The sequence below is a fragment of the Anolis carolinensis genome, chromosome 1, assembly GCF_035594765.1.
Source record: "Anolis carolinensis isolate JA03-04 chromosome 1, rAnoCar3.1.pri, whole genome shotgun sequence".
In the NCBI taxonomy this organism is placed as follows: Eukaryota; Metazoa; Chordata; class Lepidosauria; order Squamata; family Dactyloidae; genus Anolis; species Anolis carolinensis.
Genome location: NC_085841.1, coordinates 42,239,142 through 42,260,189, shown reverse-complemented (window position 1 = coordinate 42,260,189; position 21,048 = coordinate 42,239,142). Strand labels below are relative to the sequence as shown.

Genomic DNA, 21,048 nt, shown 5'->3' with positions numbered 1-21,048 from the left:
CCTGCTTTACCTATGGACTTCAACACCTGGAGGGCCAAAGTTTACCCATACCTGATCTATAACCACTACAACATTTCTACAGTGCTATAAGCCTGTTAAGGTATAGGTAAGGCAGGTTTTGCTGACTAGCGGCTATAAGGAATTTTGGAAGTTGAAGTCTAAAACATCTGGAGGGGCAAAGGTTGTCCATTTATTTATTGTATCAGAAGCGAAACTGAGGGTACAGTTGTAATGTATTTAGAAACACAAAGTTAACTTGGCATTATACTAAATGTCCTTTGATATTGTTTCTAGCACCCACTTTTTGCTTGATATTCAAGCAGTGCTTTTAGTAGGTCAGAGCATAGGCCAGGGTAACGCCCAAGTATTTTAGTGTGCTGCAATGCCCCAGTGGGATTCCTTCCCATCCTCAGAGCATGGGTTTGCCCTTGCCTCTTATAGACAGACAGACAATAATGGAGCAAAAGGGGTGTTGCCCCATAGTCCTCTACAATTCAACAAATTTGGAAGTTTTCTGAAACACTTATCACCTGAACTTGGGTGTCCAGATCTAGCCACCTCACTCTATAATAGTGGTTCTCAGCTTGTGGTCTATCCAATGCAATTTTCTGAATCAGCACCCCAAATAACCAAACTAAATCTAAAGTTGACCAAAAACTGATTCATAACCCTTTCGGTACTAATGTTGGAGAGCTGTCCCTGATCAAAGTGGGTCCTGTTCAAATTGTCCCTGATTAAGTGGGCCCTGGTCAAAGTTACCCCTTGTCAAGTGGGCCCTGGTCAAAAAAAAGTTGAGAGCCACTGCGTATAGGAAAAAATGTTATTTTATCAAGCCAAGCTGCCTCCACATTATTTTACACACCTACATTGCATCCAACTCTATTTTCAGCACAGGACCCCTGTAGAAGTGAAAAACTGTAAATAAAGATGTTTTTAAACCAGATAGAAACTTCTCTAGGAATCTGTAGGTCTTCCAGCATGTCCTCTGCTGGAAAAGGACCACAAAATCACATGTGAGGATCTAGAGATTCCTAGAGAGAAGTTCTCTCTAGAAATCGCTCAGCCTTCCAGCATGAGCTAAGACGTTAGCCATAAGTCACACTGCAGGGCATAGAGATTCCTAGAGAGAACATTTTAATCAACTCCATGAATGGTCAAATCCACAAAAGTCAAAATTACAAATATAGATAGGTATACATATACAAATATCACTTTAATTGAAGTTAAGTGCACTTAGGTCTGCTTTATACTCCCATTTTAAGCCATTTACTCAGAAGCAGCTCCAATGGACTTGTACAAATTCTTGCTGTGTTGATATATGGTCTTAGTTACTGTTTCAGAAACACAATATTTTGTGGTCAAAATAATAAATGTGTACATCATATATAAACTAAACCTGAATGCAAATAATTCAAGCTTTTTACCTTGAAATTGTTATTAGGAGAGAAAAGGCTTTACATGTTCAATACCATAAAAACTCAGTCTAAAATGCTGTCTTGGGCCACATTTCGGTTACCGTCCTAAAAAATTTATGTGTGCATTCATTTTTGATGTTTTATTAATAGTCATGTCTTAACCCTATTAACAGTCTGTTAAAAGCCTATTTCTGCTTCCTTTCCTCTCTGTGTTCGTCAGCATGAATTCTCTCTGAACAGGAACTCCATCTGGATGTTCAAGGGGTTAACTGCAAAATGAGTGTGCAGGTAAACCAATTATATAGAATTAATCAGTTTAATAACACAGAATGCCTAATGAGCTTATTTCCAGGTCATGTGATTCTTAAGCATGTGTGGAGATCATGTGGCACACCGATAAGAGCACCGCCCAAGAAGGATGTATACTCAAGATTCCTGTTATACAAACTCAAGGATTTTCTTCCTGAAATTTACTCCCATCACTCAAATTGCCATGCTGCATTTGCTCTGATTAGTTTTTGACCAATGATCCTTGAGGGATAATGGCATGGACTACTCATTCAACCACAGCCAAAGCTTGTTTCTAAAAGCCATTTGTGTATTTTGATTTCCCATTAATTTACTCTTTGCCCCAGTGTTTCTTCGGGAAGGGGACATGATTCAGGAGGATTTCCAAATACTGGCCACTTATTGGCATTTGCAAATAGTCATTAGTCATCTTTGCTGAGCTACTTCTATCCCCATTGTCCTTATTTCTCTGTTGTCTTATTTCTTAATCTAGATGAGTATCTTTAGCTTCTGCTATCTCATTCCTTTTGGCTGCTGGGGTACTTCCTTTTGCCATCTCATTAATTCCAGATCAAAGGTCTTTGTGGTTCTCTTGATAAGATGTATTTTTAAAGGTAGCCCTGTTAAATCTAGGAACCTGCTTTATATGGAGCTCTCGTTCACATTATACAACTATAGCTCTTTGTTACATTTTAATTGGCTGTGGAATTCCAGGCTTTGTAGTTTCATGAGGTATTTAGACTTCTCTGATGCCTCGGCAAACTACAAATTCCAAGATTCTGTAGGCTGCAGCCATATCAGTTAAAATTGGATTTAACTCTAGTGTTACAGGATTTCAGGACAAATAATAATCACCTCTAAGGCGGCTTAGCATTTTGTGAAAGAGATCAGATGAGATGTAAGAACAGATCCTTTGTAAGAAATTATCTGAGATCAAGAATGTTCAAGGTGGCATGGTGGGGTGATTTCTACAATAGGAGCAGAAAATGTACAGCTCCAGGGCCACTTTAGGTTTTTCATCTAATTTCAGAAATTCTGAGTAATCAGTCAGTTCTGACCTCTAACAAGAACTTTAGTCCTCTTTTGGAAAGACTATTTGGAAGGAGGAAGTTGGAGGGAGAGAAAGGATAGCCCAGCTCACTTTTGACTTTGTCTTCACCCATCATGTATAACCTGTCAATAGTTTACGTCTGGCAACATATTGTATTTCTTGAGATAAATCAAAACGAGTTAACATGATTTCTGCAGAAAGAAACATTAGTTTCTAAGTTCTAAAAACTATTAGCATCTTATGGTTCTGCACAACAACATCTATAGTAGTCCCAGTTCTTTGCCATCTTATCTCAGTGAAACATAATGGTTTTTTTCAACGAGAACAGAGGTCTGCATTTTCTAACAAGTGATGTCATGGGAGAGCTAACTTCAGGCTATAGGAACCTGGTTTGGCTCTGTTAAGCTATATGAACCTATTTTAGGGAAGGGGAAATGCAGAAAAGAGTTTGTGGAAGAATGAAAAAGCTGAATTATGGGCATGACTATCTATGGTGAGTTTGTTACATTTCGGGAGCGTTCACAAACTAAATTTTAGGGAAAGTGTTTCTGTGCTTCATTTGTCTGAACATGATCATTAATGTTTTAGGTCATTGCATTCAAGGTTTTTTTTAACGATATGAATTTGGATAAAGGCACTGGAGCAGGATTAAAATGGATGAGCAAATCTGGCACTGTTTCTCAGGATTTGAAAACACTCAATATTCATGCTTGGATGCTCCAGGATATGCAGGTTATATATGGAGAGCATAGTTTATTAGAAGACCTCTTTACACAGCCCTTTCGGGCCATGCCATTGCTCCAGCAATCACTGGTGAAAGGGAAAGCATGCAGGGTGGCTTTTGGCTCCCCACACACCTTCCTTCCCCCCCTCATCACATGGAGGGGGGGGGGGAGATGGTGCTTTGGCACCCTTTTCCTCCACCTATCAGATGGCAGAAACTCATGTTGCCCCGCCGCCTTTTCCTCCATCACACAGGGAAAAGGGAAGGAAAGTGCAGGTAGTTCCACCGCAGCTACCCAAACTACACTTTCCTCCCCATAGTTGTGGAAGAAGTGCTTTTTGGTGCTTCCCCTGACTTTGGGAGGAAAGTGGGCAGGCCCTGTCATGCATTGTGTGATATCGCACAGCAGGCCCCGTCCTTGCCACAAAGCAAAGCGGCAAAATGGAGCAAAAATGCCCCATGTGAAGAGGTGGTAAGTTTTACACCCCAGCTTTCAGGATGTAGTGCACAGGTGGTGGAAAACTCATGACCATCCATGTATCTTTTGGAATGTGACTCCTACCATCTTTCGCCATTGGTTCTGCTGGCTAAAGCGGATGGGAGCTGCAGTCCAACAACATTTACCACCTCATCATATGGATGTTTTCCCCCGTCCTAACACATTGTCAGCACACTACTGGATGGAGTCCGCCAGAGCCCATCAAGTGATGCAGGGCCACTTCTGATGGGGCTCTGCTGGGCTTCGTGCTGGCAGCGCATTAAGATTGAGCCCTGAGGAGATGGGTGACTAGCTGTATCCTCATTCAAGAAGCCCAGGACAGCACAGGAGGAAGCAGGGGACAGTGGAGAGATGTCATGGGATGGCAGCCCATGACCAACCATAGTAAGGGGACGAAGCTGGGTGCTGCCCCACGGTTTCCCCCATTGGTCCCAGGCTTCTGGATCTTCATGTGATGGGGTCCTTAGAGGTCTACAAGTACATCCTGCCATGCCAAGAGTGTTTGTGTTGCTCTGAGCCTGTTAATGAACACCCAACTAGTCCTCAGACACCCTTCAATTGCAGTGAAACTCTAGTTGTGGAATGTGGCAGGCGCTGCCAAACAATGTGGAGACTTTTTTCCAAATCAGTTCAATAGTGAATATTGCATGCAACATCTCTAATCATCTTTCCTGGGATGTTGTTTCTGTCAATAGTTTATTTCATTTCTCTGTAGTACCCGGAGGCTGTTTCAGAACTCAGCATGTACTTGTTGTTAAAACCCTGCAGTCTTTCTTCTCTGTCTCTGCAGGATCCCATTCAGACTGCTGGTAGTGAATTATTAATTCTGTTCTAATGCTCTAGTTCAGTTAAGTGAAAGTTCTGTATGAAAGTGGTCTTATATGTTGGACTCAAATACATGTTTATGATGTGTGTTTGGGGGGGGGCATGAGGAATCTCTTTCTCCTGTCCTTCCATTCTGATGCAATTTGTTCTTTATTAATAATACAAACCCATGCACACCTTTTCAGGTATTCCAACTGAGTTCAATGGGACATATTCCCAGATGTGTGAATGAGTGCATGCGTATAGTGACCGTTTTATGTGTCTCTCTCTTTCCCTTTTTTTCATTTACAAGGAGATACAAGACTGCCAACAATAAAAATTAGAAACATTCAAAGAACAAGAATCCAACAGTTTTTTAAAATGAGTTTCATTAAATAGAAATGGCTATTAATCAGAACTGAAAATTCAACTCCATATGAACAGCAGCCCGGATGATTAAAATATAATTACAAAAATCTTGCAGAAGAGCAACAGCGTCCCATGCATGAAGATGTACATTATTAGGTGCCACCCTGAGTTACACCTTTTTAGAAAATGGGAACATGCGTCATTATTTGGCTAGATGGTTTTCTCTGGGAAGGGTATTCGATAGCAATGGTGCCATGGCTGGGAAAGTTCTGTCTCTCTTCGCTAGTTAGTAGGGAACATGGAATAGAGCCTGTTATCTTAATCAGAACATTTGGAAAAGTTACAGGTTGAGGATTCCAGTATCTGTCCAATGGACAGGGTAGGTTATCATGAGGAAATGCTGTGAACAAGCTCACTATCTGGCAGATGAAGAATCCCCTTTCTGTTATACACTGATTGGAAGCAAGGAAGTGTTCTCACATAAGATGTCACGACTGGGCAATATATACATGCGTTTCTTTGTTATGTTTTAAAGTCTTGCCACTCTTTAGCACTATCTAGGTATTCCATGCTTGCACTAGTCCTCCTTCATTCAAATGGTTCCAGGTATCCAGTTTTGTCCATCCGATCACCCCCACTTTTTTGTTTTTGCTTTGCCAAGATAAGCAAGCATCCACATTGCTCACTTAGATAGTCCCCAGAGGCCACCAACAACATATTCCTAAAGATAAAATAGCCCTGTTTAAATGTCCAGTGAGCATATAAGTGAGGGGTGTCCCATTTTAATCTAGCTTGCTTGTCTGTTGTTGTGTCTTCAAGTTGGTTCTGACTTATGGTAACCCTAAACCTTACCATAGGGCTTTCTAAGGCTAAGAGTGTGTGACTTGCCCAAGATCACCCAGTAGATTTGTATGACAAAATGGTTATTCAAACCCTATTATAGTCCCATACTCACCATCACACCGTCTCCTTATCTATATGTAGACATTACACCATTTTACTGCCTCTCTTGTAATGTGAGTATTTCCATTTTATTTGTATGCATTCAAACAAGTAGTTCTAATACAAAGAACTTAACTCTTTAGGTTTTTTACCTCCAATAAAGGTCTACAATTTGGGACTATAGTTTGACAGGTTTTTCTGAATTTGATAGTACAGACTCTTTGAGAAATTCAGTGTTCTGTGCCTAAGAAAGGAGCAGAGAGCTTTGCACAGACTAGGGACAACTGGATCTCAAGAGAAGTTCTTCTCTGTTGCAAATAGCTGCTATAGTCTAGCAAGCATCAGAGGATTTTTCTGAATGTTCAGAGGATGAGGAGGATGATGATGAGGAGTCTGTGAGTGTTCGGAGGGAATTTCAGGCAGACGAGGCTGGTGTTTTGGCTTCTCCAGTTCGTTTTTACGCAACAGGGGAAAATGAAAGTACCAGTTCCCTTGAGAAAAGTCCTTGAGAAGACAAGGAGTTTTTAAGGGAGAATAGATTAGACCTGGGAACACAAGGGGTGAAAAGCCAGCAAACTAGATACTTTCAGAGGATTTGAGATAAGATCTTGAGGTCCGGATGTGTTAGTCATGATGTCATAGGTCACTTGGAGGGCTTAAATTAAGTAGTTTGCTTGAGACCTTTCAGAGAAGATAACATTACTAAGGGAGATCGGTCTCCTGCTTATGATTGCAAGTACTTGGTTCATGTATTATCAAGGTTCCTGTTTCATGTTTCTGTTTATGCCTATGTATCTCTGGAGAAATTACCTTGGAGAAGTTCCTGTTTTCATGTTTATGGATATACCTTTGGATTAATGTTATGCTTTTGGATTTCTGGATTTTGTGTTCTAACCTGGCATTTTTGGATTATTGTTTCTGAACTCAGCTTCTTTTGAGAATTGCATGTTATATCTTTACTTATTCTTTTGTATTTTGCCTTTTACCTTTTTATTTACTTTCTTTAATAAACATTCTTTTATTGGATTACTGGACTCTGGTGTGGTGTTGGGTGAAAGGGTGTTCCAGTGCTGGAGTGTAACAATGTCATTGACATTTTATTAGCTATCTTTTATTGCCTTCTGTCTCAAGTTCTGACATGGCCATTAAAGTGTGTGACCTCTGCCTGCATTGAAATCCCACATTACAATCTCCCTCATCCAAAATGCTTGAGACCAGAAGTGTTTCAGATTTTGCAATACTTGTGTTTGCATACACACACACACACACACACACACACACACACACACACACACACTGTATCTATTAGGCTTGTCCGATCGATGGAAAAAATGTTTCAATTCTCGTTTCTAAAGTAGGGGGTGCCGGCTCTTCGATGTAGAAATTATTTCTTAATGTTTCACCCAAAATTTTCGGATATTTCCAAAAATTCGTAATGTTTCTAAAATGTTTCTAAAATGGCGGACGCGCATCCCAATCGCCAAAAAACAGGAAACCGGGGGGGGACTTTTCTGGGGGTCTCCCGCCCTCATTTCTTGAGCTATTCTCATCAAATTTGGTACAGTGGGAGAACACATTCCACACTCTTTGCTCAACAAATTGCAGAATGTTTCCTGTCTCCTGTGATTTTTGGCGAATTTTCATAACTTTTTATAATACACTATTTTTCAATATTTGAAGAAACCTGTTCCTGGTTTGAAAGTCTTATTTCCTGTTCAATTGGGTTCTTATCACTGTAAAAGTCCCTCTTCTACTTGTGTAGACTCTGGATTAGAAATGCAGCACACGCCAAGCAATGCCTTGACAGGATTGGCAACGTCCTTTGGAAACTATAAATTGCCTTTGAACCTTTTGATCAATGGTGCCACTGGCTGACCTTGTGATTGCAAAAATGAAACTCTGGCTGAGGACTTTGGATTAGAAATGCAGCACACGCCAAGCAATGCCTTGACAGGATTGGCAACGTCCTTTGGAAACTATAAATTGCTGTGGATCCTCTATTGAATCAAATCAATGTCTGACTTTGTGATTGCAGAAATAAAACTCAGCCCAAGGCTTGGGAATAGAAATGGAGCGTGAGGGAAGCAATGCCTTGGCGGGTGCCCCACGTCCTTTGGAAACTATTTTTTCCAATGTACCCTTTAGGTTTGAAAACAATGTGTGTCTTTGTGATTGCTGCAATAACACTCAGCCCGGGGGCTTGAAATTACAAACGGAGTGGGAGGGAAGCAATGAACTTGCAGGAACGCAGACGTCCTTATTTTCAAGTCCCCCCCCCCTTTCAGGATTGCAAAGAAGGGCTGATGTGGTGATTGCTAAATTCCAAAAAAGGAAACAGAAAGGCAAAAGGTCTCCCTCAGGAGTAGATGGAAAGCACCCCAAGCTCAGCACTAGCAGGGACGCAGACGTCCTTTGGGAAAAAAAAGTTTCCTAAAGCCAGCCACAGCAAGGACTCTGCCCCAAGCCCCCAGCCAATTTCTCCCCTAAAAAACACAATATCGAACCAGCAACAACAGAAACAATCTACCCCCAGTCACTTAGCCCTCTCTCCCCCAAGCAAGCAAGCAGCTTCCCAGCGCGCGCGAAACACCCTCTCTCCTCGGTATCCCAACCCAGAATGGCTTGGCTCAGTTGGGGAGGGGAGAGATCCTCCACGTGGACGTGGAGGACGCTAGCCCCCACCTTTTTCAGCCATCGTGGAAGTCTCTGATTGGCCAGGGAGCGGTAGCCATGTTAGGCTGAGCTAGGCTCCCATTCATGTTAGGTTGCAGAAACAAAAAAAAAAATTAAAAAAAACTTTTTAAAAAAAATATTTTTAAAAAAAATTTGGAAGGAAAAAATTTAACAAAAATTTTAAGAAACAATTAGAGAATGGGCCAACGATGGTTCGAATTACATTGCCAGTTGCGCCCAGGGAAAACGTTTCAATACTCGTTTCAAAAAACGAGAACAATCCGAAATAATTACGAAACGAGAAACATAACGAATATTTGGACAACCCTAGTATCTATGTAGCCAGAAAGTAATTTTATACAACATTTAAAAAATAATTGTGCACATGAAACCAAGTTTGTGTACCACCAGAAAGCAAAGGCAGACAATTTTGGATTTTGGACTTCCGGATAAGGGATGTTTATTCTACACAATTCTAACAAATAACATCTCAGACAAAATGTAGACCTATTACTCTAACATTTCCATAATTTTTGATTCAATATGATTTTTAGCATCTTTGCTTGTGAAAAAGCCAGTGTAGTTTCAAAAGCTTGTATAATGTATTTTCTGCTTTAGAGTTGGTCCAAAAGAGGTATAGTTGCTTGTGGATTTTGCATTTTGCTGCATGGCCAACATTGTTACCCTTGACTATTTCTTTTTCCTGAGCGGTTAAATAGCCTGTGATTTCTCAGGATTTTTCAGGATTTAGTCTCCTGCTGTCTTCTAGATGTGAGACCTATGCTGGCACAGTAAATTAACCATTCCTGGTATCTTTAGGAATAAGCAAACCAGCATTGCTTAAATACAACTCGGCCCCTCTCCTCGGTTGGTTCAATAGAACAGGAATATCACAGCAGGCCTTTTTAAAAGAAGATTGTTAGGAAGGAGTATATTGTTCTGCACATAAACCCTTTTATGTTATTAAGGCTGGCCTGAAACATGACTTGGTAGCTGAAGTTGATCTATAGACAATTCACACAAAATCAGTTTTCTTATTTTCTTTCTTAATAGGGTGGGAAATTCTGTTTGAAAAACAATGTACAGGCGGTCCCAAAGTTACAAACAAGATAAGTTCTGTAGGTTTGTTCTTAAGCTGAATTTGTATGTAAGTCAGAACAGGTATTTTTAAGTGTAACTCCAGCCAAATTATAGATACAGATATAGATATAAGATTTAGACAGCATAGGCAGAGCCGGTCCAAGGTAATTTTCAAGTGTAGGCGAACAGAAATTTTGCCCCCCCCCCCACAAAAAACCAATCACTGAAAAATAAAAGTGTTGGATAAGCAAAAATGTTGGATAATAAGGAGGGATTAAGGAAAAGCCTAAATAAACAACACTCTGAAAACGGGAAATCCAGACAGGAAGCAATCAGGGCCAACTAACACCCCCCAACCAAAGATGCCCCCAGGGAGGAAGCCTCAGGAAAATCTACTTATAAATGAAGGTACTAGGATTTATTTAACAATTTCCCTCCTTTCTCATAAATGGGGCCAAAAGTGGCTCACCTATGAATTAAAACAAGCTCCATAAATTAAAAGATAACAGTAGAAAATGAACATTCAATTAAATAAGTGTGTATGAATAGTCAAAGCAATGGTATTCCCCATAGTAACCTATGGTTGCGAGAGCTGGACCATAAAGAAGGCTGAGTGAAGGAAGATAGACGCTTTTGAATTCTGGTGCTGGAGGAAAATCCTGAGAGTGCCTTGGACTGCAAGAAGATCCAACCAGTCCATCCTCCAGGAAATAATGCCCGGCTGCTGACTGGAGGGAAGGATATTAGAGGCAAAGCTGAAGTATTTTGGCCACATCATGAGGAGACAGGAAAGCTTGGAAAATATCACGATGCTGGGGAAAATGGAAGGAAAAAGGAAGAGAGGCCGACCAAGGGCAAGATGGATGGATGGTATCCTTGAAGTGACTGGCTTGACCTTGAAGGAACTGGGGGCAGTGACGGTCGACAGGGAGCTCTGGCATGGACTGGTCTATGAGGTCACGAAGAGTCGGAGACGACTAAACAACCGAGGAGCAGCAGCAGTATGCATTAAATTAATTCACCCAAGTTATATAAGATAATCAATACTTACTTTACAGGCTTCCCAAAAACCATATTGTCTTCCTAGGCTCCTTTTTGCCGCAGGAGACAGGAGTTGCCTCGATGGTGCCCCCAACAACATGGCGCCACAGGCAAATGCCTAGTTTGCCTGGTGGTAGAACCGCCTCTGAGCATAGGGAAGGGCTAACATCCCCATGGAGTTTGTTTTGCTGCCTGTGCTCCTGTTCAGAAAGTTTCACATCATTTTCTGTCCCTGCAATAATTAGATCTTGAATCATAGACTCATAGAATCATAGAGTTGGAAGAGACCTCACAGGCCATCCGGTCCAACCCCCTGCCAAGAAGCAGGAAAATCACATTCAAAGCACCCCCAACAGATAGCCTAGTTTAATTACTTTCATGTGTATAAATCCATCCTGCTCTCATGATCCAAAGTAACTTGTTACAGATAATAGTGTTATGGTGTAATGCTATGATCTATTCTTTTCTTTCTAAGTCAGTGGTCCTTGGACCACCCGTGGTCCGCAAGAACTAAAATATGGTCTGCTGCCTCACTGTTACTAATATGGATAATAACATAGCCCAATCAAAACATGTTTTTCTTGATGTCTTCATTTTTAGGCCTGTTCCTGGGTTATTTGGGGTGCCAATTCAGAAAATCGTATTGGATAGACCATATCAGCTCTAGATTATTAAATATGGTTTTCTGTGGGTGTGCAGATGGTGACTACTTGGTGGCATATGTTCTGTATCAGAAACTAGAGCTGATGTGGTCTATCCAATGCTATTTTCTGAAACAGCACCCCAAATAACCAAACTGAATCTGAAGTTGACCAAAAGCTGATTCATAACCCTTTTGGTACTAATGTTGGAGAGTGGTCCCGTTCCTGGTCAAGTAGTCCCTGGTCAAAAAAAAAAAAAAAAAGGTTGGGAACCACTGTTCTAAGTGATACATCAGATGGGTCAGCAGAATGACAAATCTGCTTTAGAGAGCAGTGGGTATGAGCTTTTCCACAATTATAGCACCATCATTCCACATGACAACATCCTGTTGAATCCCAGGACTTGCAGTTTAGGACAAGGCCCCTACCAAAGAACTGTGGATAGACAAAGTGTTGGACATAAAGGATATGGACTACCTAACTTTTATGATCAGAAGAAGCAATGGGAAGGCAACGAAGGCAACAGACTGGTCCTGTTTCGAGGATTACTTGAAGTTAAGAAAATGTTTATGAAGTATTATAAAGGAAACAATGAAGAAGCCAACGGGAAGTCAACGCCCCCCCAATCCCCCCTCCCCCGCACCCCCCTGTATGGTTCCCTGCATGTCTCCACCCATTCTCTACCCCCCCCCCCCCCCAATTTCACCACCCAACCCCCCTAACCCCTTACCCTTTCCCGCCCAACCTCCCCTACCCTATCCGATTTACTACATTTGGAAATATTTTGCAATAAAAATTATTATTAAAAAAAAAAAAAAGGATATTTAATAGTTCTCATCCAGAGAGCTCTAATATTTCATCAAACTACAAAGCCCAAGTTCCCATAGATGTAGTCATCACAGCCACAGTGGGAATCAGAGACGTAAAAGGGGTTTGTACATATATATTTTGTATGCACAGAGCAGTCTTTGAGGACTGAGATATAAATGCAGTGTTGTTTGTCCTGTAGAGGATACTCTCCTGGCATCATTGTTGAAGCAGTATACAACTGTCACTCCAGTTGACATTTGTAATATTGGAGGTGGAGTTTCTTTGTATAGTTATGAAAACAGGATAGTGAAGAAAGATGAGAGGAAGAGAATAAATAGCACTGAAATATGCTGGAGGAGAGTTTGATGGATACCACAAATTGCTCAAATAACCAATAAAAGGGTCCTGGAACAAATCAAACCTGGAAGCTAAAATGAATATGATATAGCTGAACATATTTTGGGTATATCATGAAATGAAATGACACCCTTGGAAAGAAAATAGTAAAGCTTGCTACATCATAGAATCAGAGTTGGAAGAGACCTCACGGGCTGTCCAGTCCAACCCCCTTCCAAGAAGCAGGAAAATCACATTCAAAGCATCCCTGACAGATAGCCATCCAGCCTCTGCTTAAAAGCCTCCAAAGAAGGAGCTTCCACCACACTCCAAGGCAGAGAGTTCCACTGCTGAACAGCTCTCACAGTTAGGAAGTTCTTCCTAATGTTCAGGTGGAATCTCCTTTCCTGTAGTTGGAAAGCAGTAGGAAAAGAGAAAGATTGCATGATATTCCTCTTGAAAAGGTGTGTCTTCCATTCATAGGATCTTCCTGAAGAAGTGTGGTGGAGCAGTTTGCACTCTACATTTCCTGAAGTATATTCTTGCTAACTGCTGTTAAATCAACTTTGATTTATGGGGAGCCCATAAATAGTCACTTCCAAATTGAGTCACCCTATTAATAACAGCCCTGTTTGGGTCTTGCAGACTCAGAGCTTGTTGCAGAGGGGGTATTACTACCAAAAGGAAAGTGAGGGTAATATTTTATGCTGGCAGAAAGAACAGTTTCCTGCTCTCATTCACAAACCCTAGGCAATGCCAAAACATCTCTGTTGTATGTAGATCAGGATGCTCTCCTGCCTGATACCAGTTCCTCAAATAAAGGTAATACAGAATACACTTCCCTCCCCCTTATTTGGGGTTTACAACTTTGGGTGCTCTCAAGGCCAACTCAGTGCTTGCTATTCACTCAGGGAGAGCTGACTAGCAAGACCTCTTCCTCACCTCTGTATCTCAAGACTTCTTTGAAGAAGTGGTTGCTATGCAGCCTTGTTTATTCACGGTATGTGACACTGTTTGCCGGCTCTATGTGTATAAACTTGCTAAGTGTGAGCTTGTTAGCTCAGGGCAGTGCGAGTGTTGGCCTTTGAGAGATATCCATTTCTCTCCAAAACCTGTCATCTAGCTTAGGGGAAGGCAAAACCCTCTGAGGAGGAAGGAAACTCAATTGCAGTCAAACTCTGCTCTTCTTCAAAGGATGGCCAGTGTCCTCATATGGGAGATAGGCTTCTGAAAAAGGAGGATTTTGTGAAGCAGGTAAGTGACCAGAACAGCACAAACTCCTAGCTGCTGTCTGAGATCTGGGCTCTTTCTTCTAAGGCTGTTTAGTCTGGTGTCTTCGTTAATCACATGGCAAACCTGTTATGTAACTGCTGGAGTGACTTGGTTTTTCCTTCAGCTGGTGATGTACTCTGCCTCCAACAAAACAAAGGCTGCATCTACATTGGAGAATGAATGCAGTTTGACATCACTTACTGCCATAGATCAATGCTATGGAGACCTGGGATTTGTAGTTTGATGAGGCACCAGCATTCTTTGGCAGTGAAGATGAAAGACCTTGTAAAACTACAACCATGGCAGTGAAAGTGGTGTCAAACTGCATTCATTCTACACTGCAGATCAGTGGTTCTCAACCTTGGGTCCTCAGATGTTTTTGTCCTACAATCCCCATAAATCCCAGCCAGTTTACCAGCTGTTAGGATTTCTGGGAGTTAAAGGCCAAAACATTTGGGGACCCACAGGTTGAGACCTACTGCTGTAAATGCACCCAAAGGGTTCTGCAGAACTAAAAGGACTGGGGAGAAGCAGAAAACCCAGAGAGTCTTTAGTATTCTAGTAATAACAATAAGAGAACTGGTGTTTGTCAAGCATCCATTGGAAAACTCAGGGAAATGGCCCTGTCACAAAGGAGCTTGTGTAGGATGACAGACATTTTCTGGCATGATGGAAAATTGGGAAAGTAAGTGGGCTATTTGGCTGGTGTTTATGTGTATGTGTGTGTTGAAAAAGAAGTAGAACAGAAGGACTGGAAAATTCCATTTACCTCTGAGAAGATGAGTGGTATGCTAAGCCATTATTATCATCAACACCATCAATTTGATTTCACAGTCTCCTCGGTACTACTGACTAGAGTTGTGTCATTTGTGTAATTGTGCTATTGTGTTCCTCTCCGTGGCATATTTCATTCGCATGTTTTTTTCTTCATTTGTTTGAAATTGCTTCCACGGTGTGTCTCACAATAATTACTAAAACATCCATTCACTCTATTACAAAAAAAAGAAATTATCAATCAGCACTTTCAGCCCAATCAACAAATTATTGCTATTGTCACCATCCTCCTCCTCAATAATAATGCAATTATTTTTTCTTTAAAAAAACACTCAGCCTTCAACACTCAATGAATAATTCATTCTCATCCAACTGCTCACCCTCCTCCTTCTCTCCCATCTTTTTCTAACAAGGTCAGAATGGCATACATATTTCTCTCTACCTTGTAGGTATCCTGTGGGGTAGATCAGACTAGTAGTAAATCTACCATTTGATCCACAACACCACACTGTTTTGTATAGCACAAGGATGGAAGACATGCAGCTCTAGATGTAGTCGGGTAGTATGAGACATGCTGAGGAATAAGGTAACAAGTCCTTCTAGCCTTTGGAAATCTGGGACATTTTCAGAGAAGACACTTTGCATATGATTAGGGACAGTCTAAGCTGTTGTATTAAAATAATGTCTTAGGAAAGCACAGTGTGCATTCAAGTCACCTGTTGGCTTATGATGACCCCATGAATTTTGTAGGGATTTTATTAGGAAAGTCATACTCAGAGGTGCTTTCACCAGTTACTTCCTCTGAAATGTAGTATTTAGTACCAGGTAATTGTTCAGTGATGGGTTGTTGTTCTAGTTATTGTTGTTGTTATTTCATCACTGTGTATTATAATCAGTAGGGAATCTTATTCTCAATTCAGGAAATTTTTTAATGGTGTATGTTGTAATTTATTGATTTCTTATATAAGGTTTATGTGCTGTGCAATTTTTGTATTTGGTTTATGATGTTTTTTGTTTTAATTTATATGTTATGTAATTTCTGTTTTTAACTATTGTACGCCACTTCAAATCCCACCCATGGGAGAAAAGCAGTATAAAAATAAATAAATAAATAAATAAATGATAGGATTCAGTTGAGTTCATCCTGCCATGAGCCATAGGGAGAGGCGAGTAAAAAATTCATTATTATTACCATTATTATTATCATCAGCATTATTATTATTATTATTATTATTATTGACACAAAGACATAGTATGACACAGTAAACGAGATATATATGCTGGATTAAGTATCACAAAATCACAATTCGAACACTTCCCTATTATTATTATTATTATTATTATTATTATTATTATTATTATTATTTTATTATGACACAGCAAACAAGATAGATATGCTGGATTTCATATCACAAAATCACAAGTCGAACACTTCCCAAGTGTCTAGGACTGTGTGATGTATTTTCGGATGATGCGTGCAGATCCCAGTAGGGTGGCCTTTTGCAATTGGCAGATCGTAATTTTGTCAATGTCTATTGTTTCCAAATGCCGGCTGAGATCTTTTGGGACGGCACCCAGTTTCTCCATCACCACTGGGACCACCTGCACTGGTTTCTGCCAGAGTCTTTGAAGTTCAATCTTGAGGTCCTGATAGCGGCTGAGTTTTTCCTGTTGTTTTTCGTCAATGCGACTGTCACCTGGGATGGCAATATCAATGATCCAAACTTTTTTCTTTTCAACAACTGTGATGTCTGGTGTGTTGTTTTCCAGAACTTTGTCAGTCTGGATTCGGAAGTCCCACAGTATCTTTACGTGCTCATTTTCCAATACTTTTGCAGGTTTGTGATCCCACCAATTCTTTGCTGCTGGGAGGTGGTACTTGAGGCATAAGTTCCAATAAATCATTTGGGCTACATAGTTGTGCCTCTGTTTGTAGTCTGTCTGTGCAATTTTCTTACAGCAGCTGAGGAGATGATCAATGGTTTCGTCGGTTTCCTTGCACAGTCTGCATTTTGGATCATCAGCTGATTTTTCGATCTTGGCCTTAATTGCATTTGTTCTGATGGCTTGCTATTATTATTATTATTATTATTATTATTATTATTATTATTATTATTATCTTTTGCATGTTAGAAACAAAAAACACAACTAACATTCTCAAACAATGATCCATTATTCCTGTGAGCTGTTTTCAGTTTCATGAAAATAAATCTTGTCCCTTGATCCCATATAGCAATCACTCAACTGTCCCTGTTAAATGCTTCAAATATTTTCTAGAATGGGAACCCATGACTGCTCAAGCTGAAGAGCTAACAAGCAGTAATAGCTCTTTGACTGCTATGTAATTGAGACTATAATTTGTAGATATTTGATCCTGTTGTTGTATACCTACAAGTTGCGTTTGGCTTATGGTGACCTTATCGCAGGGTTTTCTTGGCAAGTGTGAAAGAGTGCTATGTGCCCAAGGTCACGCGGTGGGTTTCCATGGGCAGAAGAGAGATTTGAATGCTTCTCTCCAGAGTCATGTTCCAACTTTAGATGTTGCTGGACCATAACTACCAGCATTCCTCACCATGGGCTACATTGGTGGGAGTCAGCAAGGGCAGATGGAAGTTGTAATCTGCATAGTTTTCCAACCCCTGCAGTAGTTGTTGCATATTTTTAGAATTAGTATGAAGGTATTATCTTGTGCAACTGCACTTTCAGCAATTATCACTTGTTGTTTTATGTTAGGTTTAAGCCATTGCCTTTTGGTCTGTGAGACCACTCAGAAATACACTACCAGTACCTAGTCAAAAATTTAATTTTGTTAAATTAAGCAATGCATGGAAGTGGAAAAAGACAATAGAATATGAAGGACAAGAGACTTCTTCCAGAAAATTAGAAACATTAGAGGCAAATTTCAGGCAAAAAAATGGGCATGATCAAAAACAAAGATGGCAAGGACCTAACAGAAACTGAAGAGATCAAGAAAAGGTGATGAGAATATACATAAGATCTGTATAGGAAGGATAATAACATAGAGGATAGCTTTGACGGTGCGGTGAGTGAATTAGAACCAGACATCCTGAGGAGTGAGGTTGAATGGGCCTTAAGAAGCATTGCTAATAGCAAGGCAGCAGGAGACGGCGGGATCCCAGCTGAGTTGTTTAAAATCTTGAAAGATGATGCTGTTAAGGTGATGCATGCCATATGTCAGCAAATATGGAAAACACAAGAATGGCCATCAGACTGGAAAAAAGCAATGTATATCCCCATACCAAAAAAGTGAAATGCTAAAGAATGCTCAAACTTCCGTACAGTGGCACTTATTTCCCATGCCAGCAAGGTAATGCTCAAGATCCTGCAAGGCAGACTCCAGCAATACATGGAGCAAGAGCTGCCAGATGTCCAAGCTGGGTTTAGAAAAGGCAGAAGAATGAGATACCAAATTGCCAATATCCGCTGGATAATGAAGGAAGCCAGGGAGTTTCAGAAAAATATCTATTTCTGCTTTATTGACTATTCTAAAGCCTTCGACTGTGTGGATCATAGTAAACTGTGGCATGTTCTTGGTGGTATGGGCAGGGCCTTAGCCAGAAAAAAATTTCGGGAGGGGTTTTGAAAATTTCGGGGGGGGGGGGGGTTGAACCCCTAGCACATACCCCTCCCCGCTACAAACCTGTCAATATCTGCTTGAGATAGTGCCTGGAGGGACTCTTAATGTTTTGCATCTCATAGACTTAGCATGGGGATTTGGTTAACCAGTTAAAATTCATGAGTAAATGAGATTTTTTTATAACTTGAAAAATTTCAGGGGGGGGTTGAACCCCTAACCCCCCCCCCCCCCCCTCGCTACAGGCCTGGGTATGGGAATAGCAAGTCACCTTGTCTGTCTCCTGAGACATCTGTATAAAGACCAAGTAGACACAGTAAGAACAGACCACGGAACAACAGACCGATTCAAGATTGGGAAAGGAGTGCGGCAGGGCTGCATACTTTCACCCTCCCTATTCAACTTGTATGCAGAACACATCATGTGACATGCGGGGCTTGAGGAATCCAAAGCTGGAGTTAAAATTGCTGGAAGAAACATCAACAACCTTAGGTATGCAGATGATACCATGCTGATGGCTGAAAGTGAGGAAGAGCTTAGGAGCCTTATCACCAAGGTGAAAGAAGAAAGTGCAAAAATTGGGTTGCAGTTAAACATCAAGAAAACCAAGATTATGGCAACCAGACCGATTGATAACTGGCAAATAGAGGGAGAAAACGTGGAGGCAGTGACAAACTTTATATTTCTAGGCGTGAAGATCACTGCAGATGCAGACTGCAGCCAGGAAATCAGAAGATGTCTACTTCTTGGGAGAAGAGCAATGGCTAACCTCGATAAAATAGTGAAGAGCAGAGACATCACACTGACAACGAAGGTTCGCATCGTGAAAGCAATGGTATTCCCCATAGTAACCTATGGATGCGAGAGCTGGACCATAAGGAAGGCAGAGCGAAGGAAGATAAATGCTTTTGAACTTAGGTGCTGAAGGAAAATCCTGAGAGTGCCTTGGACCGCAAGAAGATCCACCAGTCCATACTCCAGGAAATAATGCCTGGCTGCTCACTGGAGGGAAGGATATTAGAGGCAAAGATGAAGTATTTTGGCCACACCATGAGAAGACAGGAAAGCTTGGAAAAAATCATGATGCTGGGGAAAATGGAAGAGAAAGCGACCAAAGTCAAGATGGATGGATGGTATCCTTGAAGTGACTGGCTTGATCTTGAAGGAGCTGGGGGCCGCGACAGCCGACAGGGAGCTCTGGCGTGGACTGGTCCATGAGGTCACGAAGAGTTGGAAACGACTGTGTGATTGAAGAAGAAGAATTTTGTTTTGGTGGCATCATGCCCCCAGACTACCCTGATTTGGCAGGGCCTGTCCCAATTAGTCCTCTTTTCTCCCACTAGTTCATATGTTTTTAAGGTTCCCCTGGTTGGTACAATGGGTTAAACCGGTGGGTCATGAGACCTAAAATAAGGGCTGCAAGACATGCTGGGAAAATTGGCACCGGGGATGCATGCTGCCATTGGAGGAGAGTGAGAGAGACAAGGAGAGAGAGAGAAGGAAGGAAGGAAGGAAGGAAGGAAGGAAGGAAGGAAGGAAGGAAGGAAGGAAGGAAGGAAGGAAGGAAGGAAGGAAGGAAGGAGATGCCAGTTCATAGCCCTCGCCAGCGCTTCCTTAGCCTTGGGAGGCTCCCCAGGCCAGGGTGGAGAAGACTGATTTAGCAGCAATTTTCTGCAATGAAATTTCTGAATCAGCAACCCAAATAACCAAACCGAATCTAAAGTTGACCAAAAACAGATTCACAATCCTTTTGGTAGTAATGTTGGAGAGTGGTCCCTTGTCAAAGTGGTCCCTGGTCAAAAAAAGCTTGGGAACCACTGAGTTAAACCCTTGTGCTGGCAGGACTGCTGACTGACAGGAGAGCGGGATGATCTCCTTCTGTCAGCTCCAGCTCCCCATGCGGGGACATGAGAGAAGCCTCCCAAAGGATGGTAAAATATCAAACATCTGGGGGTCTCCTGGGCAATGTCATTGAAGATGGCCAGTTCTTTCACACCAGAAGCGACTTGCAGTTCCTCAAGTCGCTCCTTCCCCCCCAAAATGTTTTAAAATATCCCAGTTTTCCAGTCCTATTCCCACTTTCCCCCTTGTATTTAGCATAGTGTAGTTACTGCAAACTGAATTCAAAGCACAAAAATAGTTTGCAATCCATTAATTCAGCAGGGAGAGAGAAGGCAGAATTCTGCACTTTCCAGTAGGCTTAAGCAAAAGCAAATTGCTTCAGCTTCTGCTAACTTGTCTATTCTTCCTCTTGACTATCTTGACTACACTATATGATACCACGGCTCTTATTTTCTACAAATCCCACCTTTCCATGTGCTTTTTTGATTCAGTTCTCTAGTTTCTAATTGTATTGTACAGAAGCCTAATCTCTAAAGGTATGATACAACCTCATACACAGATCTGCTTCCAGAAACCAACCTTACTATTAGAAAGCAGGAGATTGCCACCTCAAGAGGCACATTAATAATTTTGATTTGTATTAGAGTATTTTGTAATGCCAGAAATTGGAGGTTTCTGTTTCATATGCCAGGGTTTTATACTATGCACCTGTGTGTATGACATTTGCTTTTCCACCTCAGGCAGCAAAATGTCTTATGCCTACCCTTATCTGCTTCTCTTTTCTATGCTCATTTTAAGATTGAAATCTCAGAGCAGGCACTTGTCTTCTTGTGTGAAGTTTTTCAGAATATGATGGTGCTAATTAGGGGCTGGGCTAATAGAAGGAAGAGTT

The 21,048-nt window shown here is 41.2% G+C and overlaps 1 protein-coding gene across 4 annotated transcripts in view; it reads left to right on the top strand.

The window, feature by feature from the left end:
* togaram2 (TOG array regulator of axonemal microtubules 2) overlaps positions 1 to 21,048 on the top strand; it is a 137,286-nt gene that overhangs the window by 9,469 nt on the left and 106,769 nt on the right. The window contains exon 1 of one of the 4 annotated variants that reach the window (XM_062973205.1): positions 1,081 to 1,703. The exons of the other annotated variants lie outside the window; for them this stretch is intronic. The gene's annotated coding sequence lies outside the window, so the exon portion shown is untranslated. Of the gene's footprint in view, positions 1 to 1,080; positions 1,704 to 21,048 lie in introns of those variants that run through there. 4 annotated transcript variants of the gene reach the window in all.